The following is a 12,252-nucleotide window of genomic DNA, read 5'->3' as shown; positions in this document are numbered from 1 at the left end:
TCTAGAAAGTGTTCCCCTCTAATTTCTCTGAATTCTCCTATTTGTACTGGACAGGTCTGGAGTGCCCAGCTGTGGGAGATTCGCCCTCAGCTGGGATGACATGAAAGCACTTCTAGTAAGCTTAACTTAGAGAGAAGAAAATGCTTAGAAACTGGAGTCTGAGACATTCCATAATAGGTTTCTTTCATTGCTCAGAAACTGAATCCTTCTAAGAGAAAATAAATTATATAATGAAATGGAAAGGTAAACAAGGACATACCACATCATCATCTGGTTTCCTAAGGACCTTGTCTTTTCTCCACAGCCAGTGCAATCAGTTGAATATGAAAAGACATATTAAGGGGCAGGGTGGTATAATCTCCCATAGCCTTGTCTGCATTAGGTACTACACTAGCACTGCCCCGTGCTTCCCATGGGCTGCATTATAGGGCATCACTTACTAGAAGGCAAAGTTACAGGGTACTATTGCATAATTACAAAGGCTACTTGTCTTGATAAGTCTTTTTCTCAGGCTATCATTTTCATCATAGTCAGGGAAAAGAAAATGACATACAGTATTCCAACCTAATTTAATCTTAGTTCATGTTTTGTTGCTGTCAGTGTCCTTAATTCCAGTGTGCATGAATTAGAGCTTATGGGGAAAAAGAACTGTTGCTTCAGTCTTGATGAGACTGGCCCTCAGGAATCCCAGACTCTGGAGATGAGAGAGAGAGTCAAAGGAAAGGAAAACCTTCTCTTGGACAAGGAGAGTCTGTTCAGAGGTCGTTTTGGCAAACTCTACACATACAAATCCATGGGACTGAAGAGATGCACCTGCAAGTGCTGAGGGAGCTAGCAGAAGGGCAATGATGGAAAAAAACATGTTGGCCATTAGCCAGCAGTGTGCCCTTGTGGCTGAGAAGAATTCCAGAGTGCATTAAGAAGAGTGTGGCCAGCAGGTCGAGGGAGGTGATCCTCCCAAGCTACTCTGCACTAGTGACGTGTCATCTGGAGTGCTGTGTCCAGTTCTGGGCTCCTCCACTCAAGAAAGAAAGAAGTCTTCTAGAGAATGTCCAGTGGAGGGCCACAGAGATGACTGGGGACCTGGAGCATTCCTCTTATAAGGAAAGGCTGAGACATGTGGGATTGTTCAGAGAAGGTTGAGACATGATCTTATCAGCATTTCTAAATATCTGAAGGGTGAATGTTAAGAGGATGGAGTCAGACTCTTTTTAGCTGTGCCCTGTGACAGGACAAAGAGCAGTGGACGCAGACTGGATCACAGGAATTTTTCATTTGAACATGAGAAAGAACTTTACTGTGAGGGTAACAGAGCACTGGAACAGGCTGCCCACAAAGTATATGTAGTTTCTTTCTCTGAAGATATTCAAGACCTGTCTGGAAACTTTCTTGTGAAATCTACTGTATGGAACCTGCTTCAGCAGGGAGTTGGACTGGATGATCTTCAGAAGTCCCTTCCTACTCCTACAATTATATGATTCTATGATTCTGTGATTAATTAACTACAGGAAGAAAAGGATATTGTAAGGTCTATCATCTATTTGTTTCATACCACAACTGCCAAGCTGAAAATAGTGTACTGTCAAATGGAGGTTTCACTAATGCTACTATTATTAAGAAACCAATGCCAGAGTAACTGGATCTTCGGAACCTGACAACATTTCTCCTTGAGACTAATTGGAGTCCTATTTGTAATATTTCAGACAGTAAAATTAATACCAAATTCATTTCCCATTTTAATTTTCTCACACCTCACTATATCCAAACTACAGAATACAGTGGATCTGTATTTGTGAGAAATACGCTCAAGATCAAAAATTTCCAAGCAGGCAAAGAATTTTTTCTGGGAAAAAAAAAAAAAAAGACATTTTATTCATTATTGCAATAATGGGCATTCACCCCCTACTGACAAGGGAGAAATTGCACAACTAGTCAGTGAAATCCATTCCGTTATATACCCTGGGTCTGATACAGGTGAAGCCTCTCCTGGTTCTCATTGGTTGAGCATCAGCATCTTATGTTCACAGTCTTCCCACACTGCTGCTGCATTACACTTCCATAGCTAGGTTACACTTCCGTACAATGTCTGCTACTAACCCATTGTTTTTAGGTATGTTCTGTACTTTTTATGGTGACAGGAGAACAATATTCTCAAAAATTAGCACACTCATTCTGTCCTGTACCAGATTCTCCCCTAGTGATAAGACTTCATTTAACAAAAAAATCTGTGAAAAAGAAGTTAAGGAAAATGAGTGCACACTCCATTATTTGATGACATCTTATTAATTCAATGATTCTATGATGCAGACACGTAACATCAAAATTCTGTACTACTAAACATTAGAACTTCACTTTGGCTAGTGTAAAATTACCTTGCATGCTTGTAGACCACAAGGTTATAGACCCTAAATGCATATGTAAAGTTTCTAAAGACACAGAAGTAAAAATAAGAGTAAGATTGGCTGGAAAGGGAATTTTTTCTGTGTAAGTATAGCAGATTTTTGCTTTCCTATTTTTTAATTTTCTTGATTATATTTTCCATCTTTAAAAAAGAAACAAAAAATGCTGAAAATTGCTAATTTATATCACACTAGCATTAAGGAAAAGCAATGTTATAATTGCAGTGAAAGATATTAAATTGGTTAAAGAAAGAATTTTGGTTGACAGCAAAATTTTAATCCATGCAGACTTTGAAATAAACCATAACTGCGAATGCTCAGTTCTTGTGACAGATAACATTGCAAGTTGAACAGCTGGACACTTTGGTTATCAGATCAAGGTGACTGCATTCTTTCAGTGTTTGGAGAAGGGCCTGCATTTCCACATACAGCAGAGTGACCTCAAATGGGCCAAAATAAAATCCTCTGGGGATCTGGATTTCAAGTCAACCTTTACGGCACACTTCCCTCAATAATTCAAATCTGTGTTGAAAAAGAAGTACTGTAAAAAATTTATTCAGATCCTTGTGGCACATGCAAATTTATGGTACAACGTCTTCACTGCAGATGTTTCTGCTGTTACAGACCTGCTGAAGAAAGCAACATTTTTGAACTAACGCATGGTTTCAAGCTGATTGTCAATCTGACTGAGTGGCAATTTCACTGAATAATGTAGCATGCTTCCCAACAGGAAATTACTTCATTTCTCCCATCTAATGCACACTACCTAGATGTTGCTATCATGTGAAAATGCTTATCTCTCCAGGCTTGGTGATTACCAAAATAGCATCTCAGATCTGGAAGCTATTTTATAGTAGAATCATGCCCAAGTCTTGCTAAAAAATCTGCTGGGGAAAAAGTGTCACAGAAGAGCATGGGAACTGTACTTTCCTTCGTCATAGCATAGAAAAGCATAGAGAGTATATAGGGAGGGAATGGATGGATGGATGGATGGATGGATGGATGGATGGATAGATAGATAGATAGATAGATAGATAGATAGATAGATAGTATAGGTATATAGAAAAAGAGGTATTCAGAGTAGAGAGTATAGAAAATAATGTCATTATTAGAGCTAAAGAATAGCCATATGTGTTAATGATAAATGTATGTCACAAATATCATATATAATACGTATGTATGTATGTGACTTCTATGTGAATAAATGCACATATTTTTACATGTACTTACACGTATGTTGTGATGTATGTACATTTATGTATTTACACATATTTACACACAATAAATGCACATATCTATATTTAGATGTTATTAGACAACTTAGACAACTAATCTATTCTATTCTGTTCTGTTCTGTTCTGTTCTACTCCATTCCATTCTACTCCGTTCCATTCTATATAGAGGTCACATGTAACTATTCTTTACAAGTACATCTAACATAGATGTGCATATATTATCTATAATTAGTGAACAACTTCAACAAAATTAACTTCTTCCATACAAGAAATCTTTAGTTTATGTTCCTACTGTGGGTGTGGGACAGAATCTCTCAGATAGCTCTGATCATCCACTGTATTATGATCACATGAAGCATTGTCCACAGAAATGGACTGAAAAAAATACGTACAAAAAGTGCTAGAAGAAAATTACATTAGTGCAATATTTAAAATGTTTCCTTTGACAACAAGCAGGCAGTTCCAAACCATTTGAAATCTAAATGTTGCATTCTTCAGTAATTTCTCAAATACCAAAAACTGCTGAGCCTTACAAAGCCAGTTAGGGCACACTGCAAAGGGAACATTTGACTCTTCTCTTTTGCTAGAAGCAGTTAACACTTCTTTTTTTTTCTTCAAAAAACTAAGCACATAGATTGCCAGTACTAGTGATCTACACAGCAATGCCAATGCCTGACTGAGGGTCATGGTTAGTGGGCCTGGTGGGGATGGGCTGGGGCTACTGTTGATCTTAGTGAGACTCTTCCAAGTTTAATCTGTGATTCCTGGATTCTATGATTCTATGCCAAGAGTTGACACAGTTGCTGAGTGGAAAAAACAAACAGGAGACAGGGAATCTTCTCAATGAATATAGGCAGATGTTTTAGTATTTAAGCAGAACAGAGACCACCACAGCAAATCCTGTACAGATAACTTCTACTTGCAATGCAACTGGTGTCCTCTGCAGAAACAAAAATTGTATTTTTTGTGAGTTGCTTCAGAAGTCTAGCTCTTAGAAAAACATTCACGAAACAGTATTCCCAAAATATGTTTGGAAAAAAGAACTGCAAAAGACTGTTGTGATGCAGACAGTGGTAGACTCCCTCAATCACAGAATCATAGAGAGTTTGGAAACGTCCTCCAGAAGCATACAGTCCAACCATCCACCTAACATCAATATTTGCCTACTAAATCATGCTCCTTATACCACATCTACATGTTTCTTGAGCATCTCTAGGGACAGTGACTCAACCACTTACCTGGGCAGCCCATTCCAGTGATGGATCACTCTTTTGGATAAGAAGGTTTTCTTAATATCCAACCTGAACCTCCCCTGGTGTAACTTGAGATTATTTCCTCTACTTCTATTACTGTTACCTGAGAGCAGAGGCTGACTTCTACTTCACCAAAATCTCTTTTCAGGGTGTTCTAGAGGGCAATAATGTCTCCCCTGAACCTCCTTCAGACTAAACAATCCCGATTCTCTCATCTGCTTCTCATAAGACTTGTGCTCCAGGCTCCTCTCAGTTTTGTTGCCCTTGTCTGAACATACTCTATGTCTTTCTTGTAGTGAGGGGCTCAAAACGGAGCACAGTATTCAAGGTGCAGCCTCACCAGGGCTGAGTACAGAGAGATGATCACCTCCCTGTTCCTGATGGCAGCAATGTTTCTGATACAATCCAAGATGCCTTTGGCCTTCTTGGCCACCTGGGCAAACTGCTGGCTCATATTCAGCTGAGCATCAACCAACATTCCCAGGTCCATTTCTTTTGCAGTAAAAAAGCAGTAAGTAAGGAAAATTAAATATTTCACAGCTCTTTTACATAAGATTAATGTGTTGAATTGCGTACAGACCTAGTAGTTGGCCTTGGCAACATCATCCACCCTGCAGCTCACTCAGTATGACTCCTCAGACGGATAGGGAAAAAATGGTGAGAAAGCTTGTGGGTCAATCTCACTGCTCACCAGTTACTGTCACAGACAAAACAGACTCAGCTTGGAGAAAATTAATTTAATTTATTGTAATTAAAAATACGTTGACAGTATTTCCAGCATCTTTTTCATACTGCTGCTAGGTTTTTTTTTTAAACAAAATGACCATACTGTTTGCCATGTAGTCTATGTTCCTCACAATGTTTTCTTGACATTCAATCTACTATTTTGCAATGAACAAAGGTTTTCACCACCTGGTCTTGGGTGCTATCCCTAACTTTCATTGTATGATCATATTCCGTTCTCCTGTTCATCACTCAGTGTCCCATTTTGATGCATATTATGTTTCAATAAAATTACCAGTGAATTAAATCAGTGATGGAGCTATCCAGTTACTACACTGTGAACCTTCTCTTGGCTTTGCCATATCTTGTCCAATCCAAAGAATTTAAAGAAGTTCCCATCTTACTGATTGCTTCTGGGGGATGAAAAGTCAGACCTGACACAGGACTCAGCAGTAGATACTGTTGAGCTTTAACCAGGTTAAAAAGCACTCATTTGTCTTGCTGCTGTGGTTTATGTCTTAGTTTGAATCTATAAAAGCGTTTTACATATCATCTATATCCATCTTATTAAACAGCCTCTTGTGCCATACTTTGCCAGAAGCATTGAAAATTCCAAATAATTCTGCCAAATTGTTTTCCTTCTCCTGCTTTTGTTGTTGTTTGCTGATTACTACAGTAATAAATTACAAGTGAATTGCTGCTGTAGAACATTCAAATGCATGTGACTTGTATATTTTACAAAAAAAAAAAAAAAAAAATCAGATTCAGCAATCCTGGGAATTTCCTGAATTCAATTTAAATTTATTTGATAGTTTCAGATGGGAAAAAAAGAAAGGATTTTTTTTCCTGTATTATCAGAATGTTGCATTTTAATATTTCAGATATAGAATGTTTTGCATGGAGTTTTAGATACACGGTGAAAGTCTATTGATAAAAGCAAGAAGATAGAGAACTGATCTGACCAAGCACATTTAGTCAGCTGAAAATTTATATAAAATGGAGCAAATCACTGAATAAATGGCCATTCAATTATTTACAAGCTGGGTAATAAGCATGAGCTCAAATAAAAAAATAACATACCATCCAGCAGTTGAAGCTTTACTGTTTTGAATGCTTTGGAAGAAACCTCAGTTTCACCAATGAAAATTCATCTACACAAAAACAGTCACTGAGTCAAAGTGGATGTCACAGGATTACAAGTGATGTACTTTTCAAACAAAAGCTTTACTTTTTCATATTTTAAACAAAATGTTGTGAAATTTTTAATATAACAATTTGCAATTACCTACATTATTTTCATCATAAAATCTCTAAGCTGAATTCAAATCAGTGCCATTCTTTTGAAATTAAATTAATACTTTGCTAAAACCATGACAGGTAATTGATTTAATTCTTTTTCTTTCTTTTTCAGCACATGCAAATAACTGAATCGAGTGATATTTGTACTGCAGCAAGAAGCCCATCTTGAAAATTGTTTTGCTTTCCTTAGGTTTCAGAATTTATTTCCTAAGAACTGCTCTGAGTGAATCTCATAAAAAAAGAAAAGGATTGAAAATGAAACAGGATTGAAGAGTGATTTGGTATTACACAATACTATAGTAGTAGTAGTTGTAGTATGTAATTTCATGATTGCTCCAGCTTCCATTCTTGTTTTTATTTTCTTAGACTGGCATGAATAACATCTGCTACTGATAAAAACACAGATTAAATAATACAATTCTGTCTACAGAGTGAGCTGGAAGATGATAGTCAGGAGTAAGTGGACTCAGAATTGTTCTAGTCATGTGCCTCATCTCAGAATATCTGTTGTATTCATTTAAAAGCATAGTTTTTGCAGTGTTTGTGCTATGTTCATTTTACTGCCTAAAATATAGTTCCAAATAATTTTTCAAGAAAAGCACTGGTAATTTAGAGGTTTTATCTTGTTTCAAAAAGTACTGGGCCCACTTCTGTTCCACAAAATATTTTAATGGAATTTGGTGCCTTTAACTATCTAACAGCTCTAGACACATGAATCTGGGCTTTAGACATGTTGAATACAAATGATTTCTAAACATAAAGTTACTCCTCACTTTTGAGAATTTTTCCTCAATACTTCATGTTTTCCAGGACCTTGCATTTCATAGCATAAATGGAAGTAATTACTTTAAAGAAATGTATTTAAAAATAATGCTATTAAAAAATTTTAAAGCATTTATAACTGCAATGTGTTCAATTACATATTGTATATTTCATAGTTGAATACACAGATTTAAAGATACACTTTAAAAGCTGTTTGTGCTTTAATACTGAAATTTTAAAGAAGTATCACAAATACAGAAGTCCTATGTAGCAACAGCTTAAATAAATGTTATGTAGGATCAAGATGACAGTGATGAGAACAATGGCATTTGGATGTCCAAATATGCAGGTAGAGTATTAAAGAAATAAAGTGTTGATGTTAAAACATTCAGCCTTTGACTAATTCTTTCCATGTTCTCAATCATTCCTCATTAATAGCATCCAGAATAAATTACATCAGTATTTTTATCAGAAGTACAGGAATGTTTGTGTTTATGGCTGCATACATACACACACACACACAAAAAAAACCTGTTGCGTAAGAGGTCTCAGAGTACTCAGATGCTTCTCCTCCTGTTCATTTCAGCTCATAATCTCACACATATTTAAGAGTTCTGCATACGTTTTCTACAGTCAGCGTAAGTAATATTGACAAGATTTTTTTAATGTTTTCTTTTGTGCTCACAGAAGTAAACATTCCTGTGTTGGACTTACAAAAATGTACTGTTTGAAACGATAATTCATTTCAACATTCTCAATTTGATGAAATACTTCTTATCTTTCATTCATTCTCTCTCCCTCAATTGCCTTCCTCCACCTCACTCTTCCTCACACTAGCTGACTTGACGAGCACTCATCAGATGCTGTCTTTCTCTTTTTCATTCAAAATTGTCCTGATAAAGACTATAGAATCACAGAATGGTTTAGGTCGTAGGGGACCTTAAAGCCCACCCTGCCATGGGCAAGGTTGCCACCCAGCAGGCCGGGTCAAAACAGTGCCCCATCCAACCTGGCCTGGAGCACCTACTGTTTGTCCAGGCAATCTGTGACAGGTCTTCACCACCCTCCAGGTGAAGAATTTCTTTCTGACATCTAACTTAAATCTCCCCTTCTAGTTTAAAGCCTCTGTCCTGTCTCTACCAAGCACGATAACAAGTCAGTTCCCCTCCTGCTTGCAAGCTCCCTTTAAATACTGGAAGACCATAATAAGGTTTTCCTGGACACTTCTCCACGCTGAAAAAGCTATTTTAGGTGAATGCAAGACCCCCCCACGGGATGTAACGCGATAGGCCCTCTCCCAGCTCTATGATTGATGTGTGGCACATGCCTTAGGGGCGCAGATGAAGCACATAGGTTATATAAGCTAGAGTTCACGTGTAATAAACTCCATTTTGCTGTTCATCATATTGGTGTATATGTGCAGTTATTTGGTCCTGATCTGGTTTGGGTTAGTAGTGTAGGAGGCAATGCAACAACAAGCTCCCCCAGCCTTTCTTCATAGTAGAGGTGTTCTAGTTCTCTGATCATCTTCGAAAGAAATTAACTATTAATTTAAGAAATTGAAGATTCTTCTAAATCTGTTCGCAATGCAGAATCTCTTTTGCTGTTTGTTTTCTTCTTTCCTTCATTTGTGCATGATACTATCTGTTCAATATTCATTTCAATCGTCATGACGTAACTGAGTAACCAAAGGGCAAGAAAGCAAATGTGGCATCATGTGTTTGAAGCAGAGCAGCTTCACATCCTTCTTTAGATTTTACAAGTTAATTTGCCAGTGTTTTCACTGTATATCATATGTGAAGCATAATTTCTCTATGAATTAAAATGTAATGAGAATCCATTTCATCTGGGACTAGACTGCTTGCCTGAAAATTTCATTCTGACTATCAATACAAGAAAATCATAAATGATACTAAAAACTGTATTTGTACTCATAGAACAGTCTCACTGCGTTCTACAAGACTGCATTCTACTGAGTACACTGCACAGCACATCCAGGAATTATAGTACTTAGATTTTCATTAGTGTGAGTGCATTGGGTTTCTTTATGCCAGCAGTACTTGTCCCATACCCCAAGGAACAAAGCTTGTTGATTTGGTGGTTTAGAAATTACTTCTTTATTTTTTTAAATTTCCTCCAAGTGGCAATTCAACACTGTCCTTACAACTAACTGCACCATTGCTAAGAGAGGTGAACCTATGAATCTGCTTATGCCTTCCTTGTGCTCAGAATCTATTCCCATTTCAGTTGAAAGGGAATCTGTACCTGTGAGTTAAGATCATCCAGTAAAGCAATTCTTTTAACTATCAAGGTACAAAATGCTGGTGACGTATTGAGAAAAAGGATTCTTTAGATGTTTCGTTGCCATTCTTCTGTCAGTTGCAAGATGTAGAACTGTTTCAATCTAACTTTATCCTGGTTTGTAGGAAAGTTTCTTTCAGCTAGAAACTTCCTCCTCTTGTGCCCCCACCCCTCTCTGTGCTGTAAAAATGATGGATCTTCCCCATGGGGCAGCCCTGGGAATGCACCCATCATTCAGCAAGAGCCAAACCATCACTGCACTATTAACAAGGTTGACTGAAAGCAGGGGACAGGAAGGGCAGTGCTGAATCAAGGGATGGTACATAACCGTGTGCATGTTGATGCACTGGCTAAATACAGGGCTCTGAAAAGCTAAGAAAATTTCTGTTTCAATAAAGGAGTTTGAAAATAGAATTATAGAATCAAAGAATCCTTAGAGTTGGAAGGGACTTTAAATTTTATCTAGTCCAGCTCCACTGCAATGAACAGGGACACCTACAGCTTGATCAGGTGATCAGCATCCCCTCCAGTCTGGCCTTGGGTGTCTCCAGGGATTGGGGACCCACCACCTCTCTGTAAAATACTTTTTCCTCATATACAAGCTAAATCTCCCCTTTTAAAGTTCGAAACCATTTTCTCTCATCCTATAATAAGAGACTCTGCTAAAGAGTCTGTCCCCTTCTTTCTTACAGCCTGTCCATAGATACTGAAAAGCTGTTCTCAGATCTCCATGGTGCCTTGTCTTCTCAAGGCCAAACAGCCCCATGTCTCAGCCTGTACTCATAGGATAGGTATTCCATCCCTTAAATCATTTTTGTAACTCTCCTCTGGACACAAGTCCACATTTCTCCTATACTGAGGACTGCCCATCTGGATGCAGTACTCCAGGTAAGGTTTCATCAGTGCAGAGCAGAGGGGTAGGATCACTTCCCTTGCACTGCTGTCCATGCTTCTTTCAATCCAACGCATAATATGATTGGCTTTCTGGGCTGCAAGGGCACACTGCTTGCTCATGTCCAGCTTGCCATTCACCAGTACCCCAAGTCTTTTTTGGCAGGGCTGTGCTTGATCCTTTCATTTCCCAACTTGTATTGGGAGTGGAGGTTTCCTCAACCCAGTTGCACATCACTGCACTTGAATCTCATGACATTCTCCTGGACCCACTGCTCAGCCTGTCTAGGTCTCCCTTGATGGCATTCTGTCCCTTAGGCATGCCAAGCACACTCCACAGCTTGGGTTTAAAGATTGCAAAAAATAAAAATAAAAATAAAAATAAAAATAAAAATAAAAATAAAAATAAAAACAATTTACAGTTGTGAGACCATTATCAGTTGATATAAATACATGACTTGCAAATTTTCAAATGAAATGTATAGAGCTGCAATCAAAAATCTGATAACATCTTTTTACCAGACTTTCAAAATCCTCAACTTACCAGAAAAAAAAATCCTTTGCTTCACAATCACACCTTTTTCATGTCATTGCCTTTTGGTAGTACACACATTTCAAACAAGGGTTAAGTACAGGAAGAATAAAATTTCACCAAAAAACTCTGGCGAGATCCTCGGGGCCTCAAAAGAATTGCAGTCACTGCCATTGAACCAGACTAGGGCATTCGTTTCACAGAAACAATGTCAAATATCCCACTACTTTTATGGCTTTATTCCCTCCCCCCTCTCTTATTTTAAACATTTTAAGAGAAAATATTTAAATTTAAAATTTTTTGTTATTTGTATGTTAATAATACTGTATATTCTGCAAGGGCTGCTCTGAAAGTAATGCCTCCTGTTTTATAATGGTCCATAGTATCAGAGGTGGATATTGGTAATACAGCACAGAGGTTGAACCTTCTCACCAACATTCTGTTACATTTTGTTGCTGTGTGACAGATGGCAGCAGAGGGGCAGTCTGACAGAATGGTGTCTGACTTTGAAGATTCTGTAATGCAAAGGCTGTCATTGAATTCTTCCATGCAGAAAAAAACTGCACTCACTGACATTCACAAATGCTTTCTTAATTGTTACTGAGACCAAATAGTGAATCTGAGTGTTCTGTTTCAGCAGTGAAACAGTGGGTCAGATTGTTATGAGCTTGACATGCAGCCTCTTGTTCATCGGTAATGAAAATGCACAGCTAATGGTGTTCACTATGTTGAAAAATAGTGTTTTGTGGCTGAGAATTTGCTCTATCAAAAACTGTTCCTGTGCTCTTTGTTTCTGTTGTCATTTCCAGAGAAATAAATAGGAGGCATTATTTTTGGAGCAACCTACGAATATGCAG

This window comes from Lagopus leucura, unplaced genomic scaffold (assembly GCF_019238085.1).
Source record: "Lagopus leucura isolate 7727_CA_CO unplaced genomic scaffold, USGS_WTPT01 Super-Scaffold_810, whole genome shotgun sequence".
Lineage (NCBI taxonomy): Eukaryota > Metazoa > Chordata > Aves > Galliformes > Phasianidae > Lagopus > Lagopus leucura.
This window is presented reverse-complemented; position numbering follows the sequence as displayed.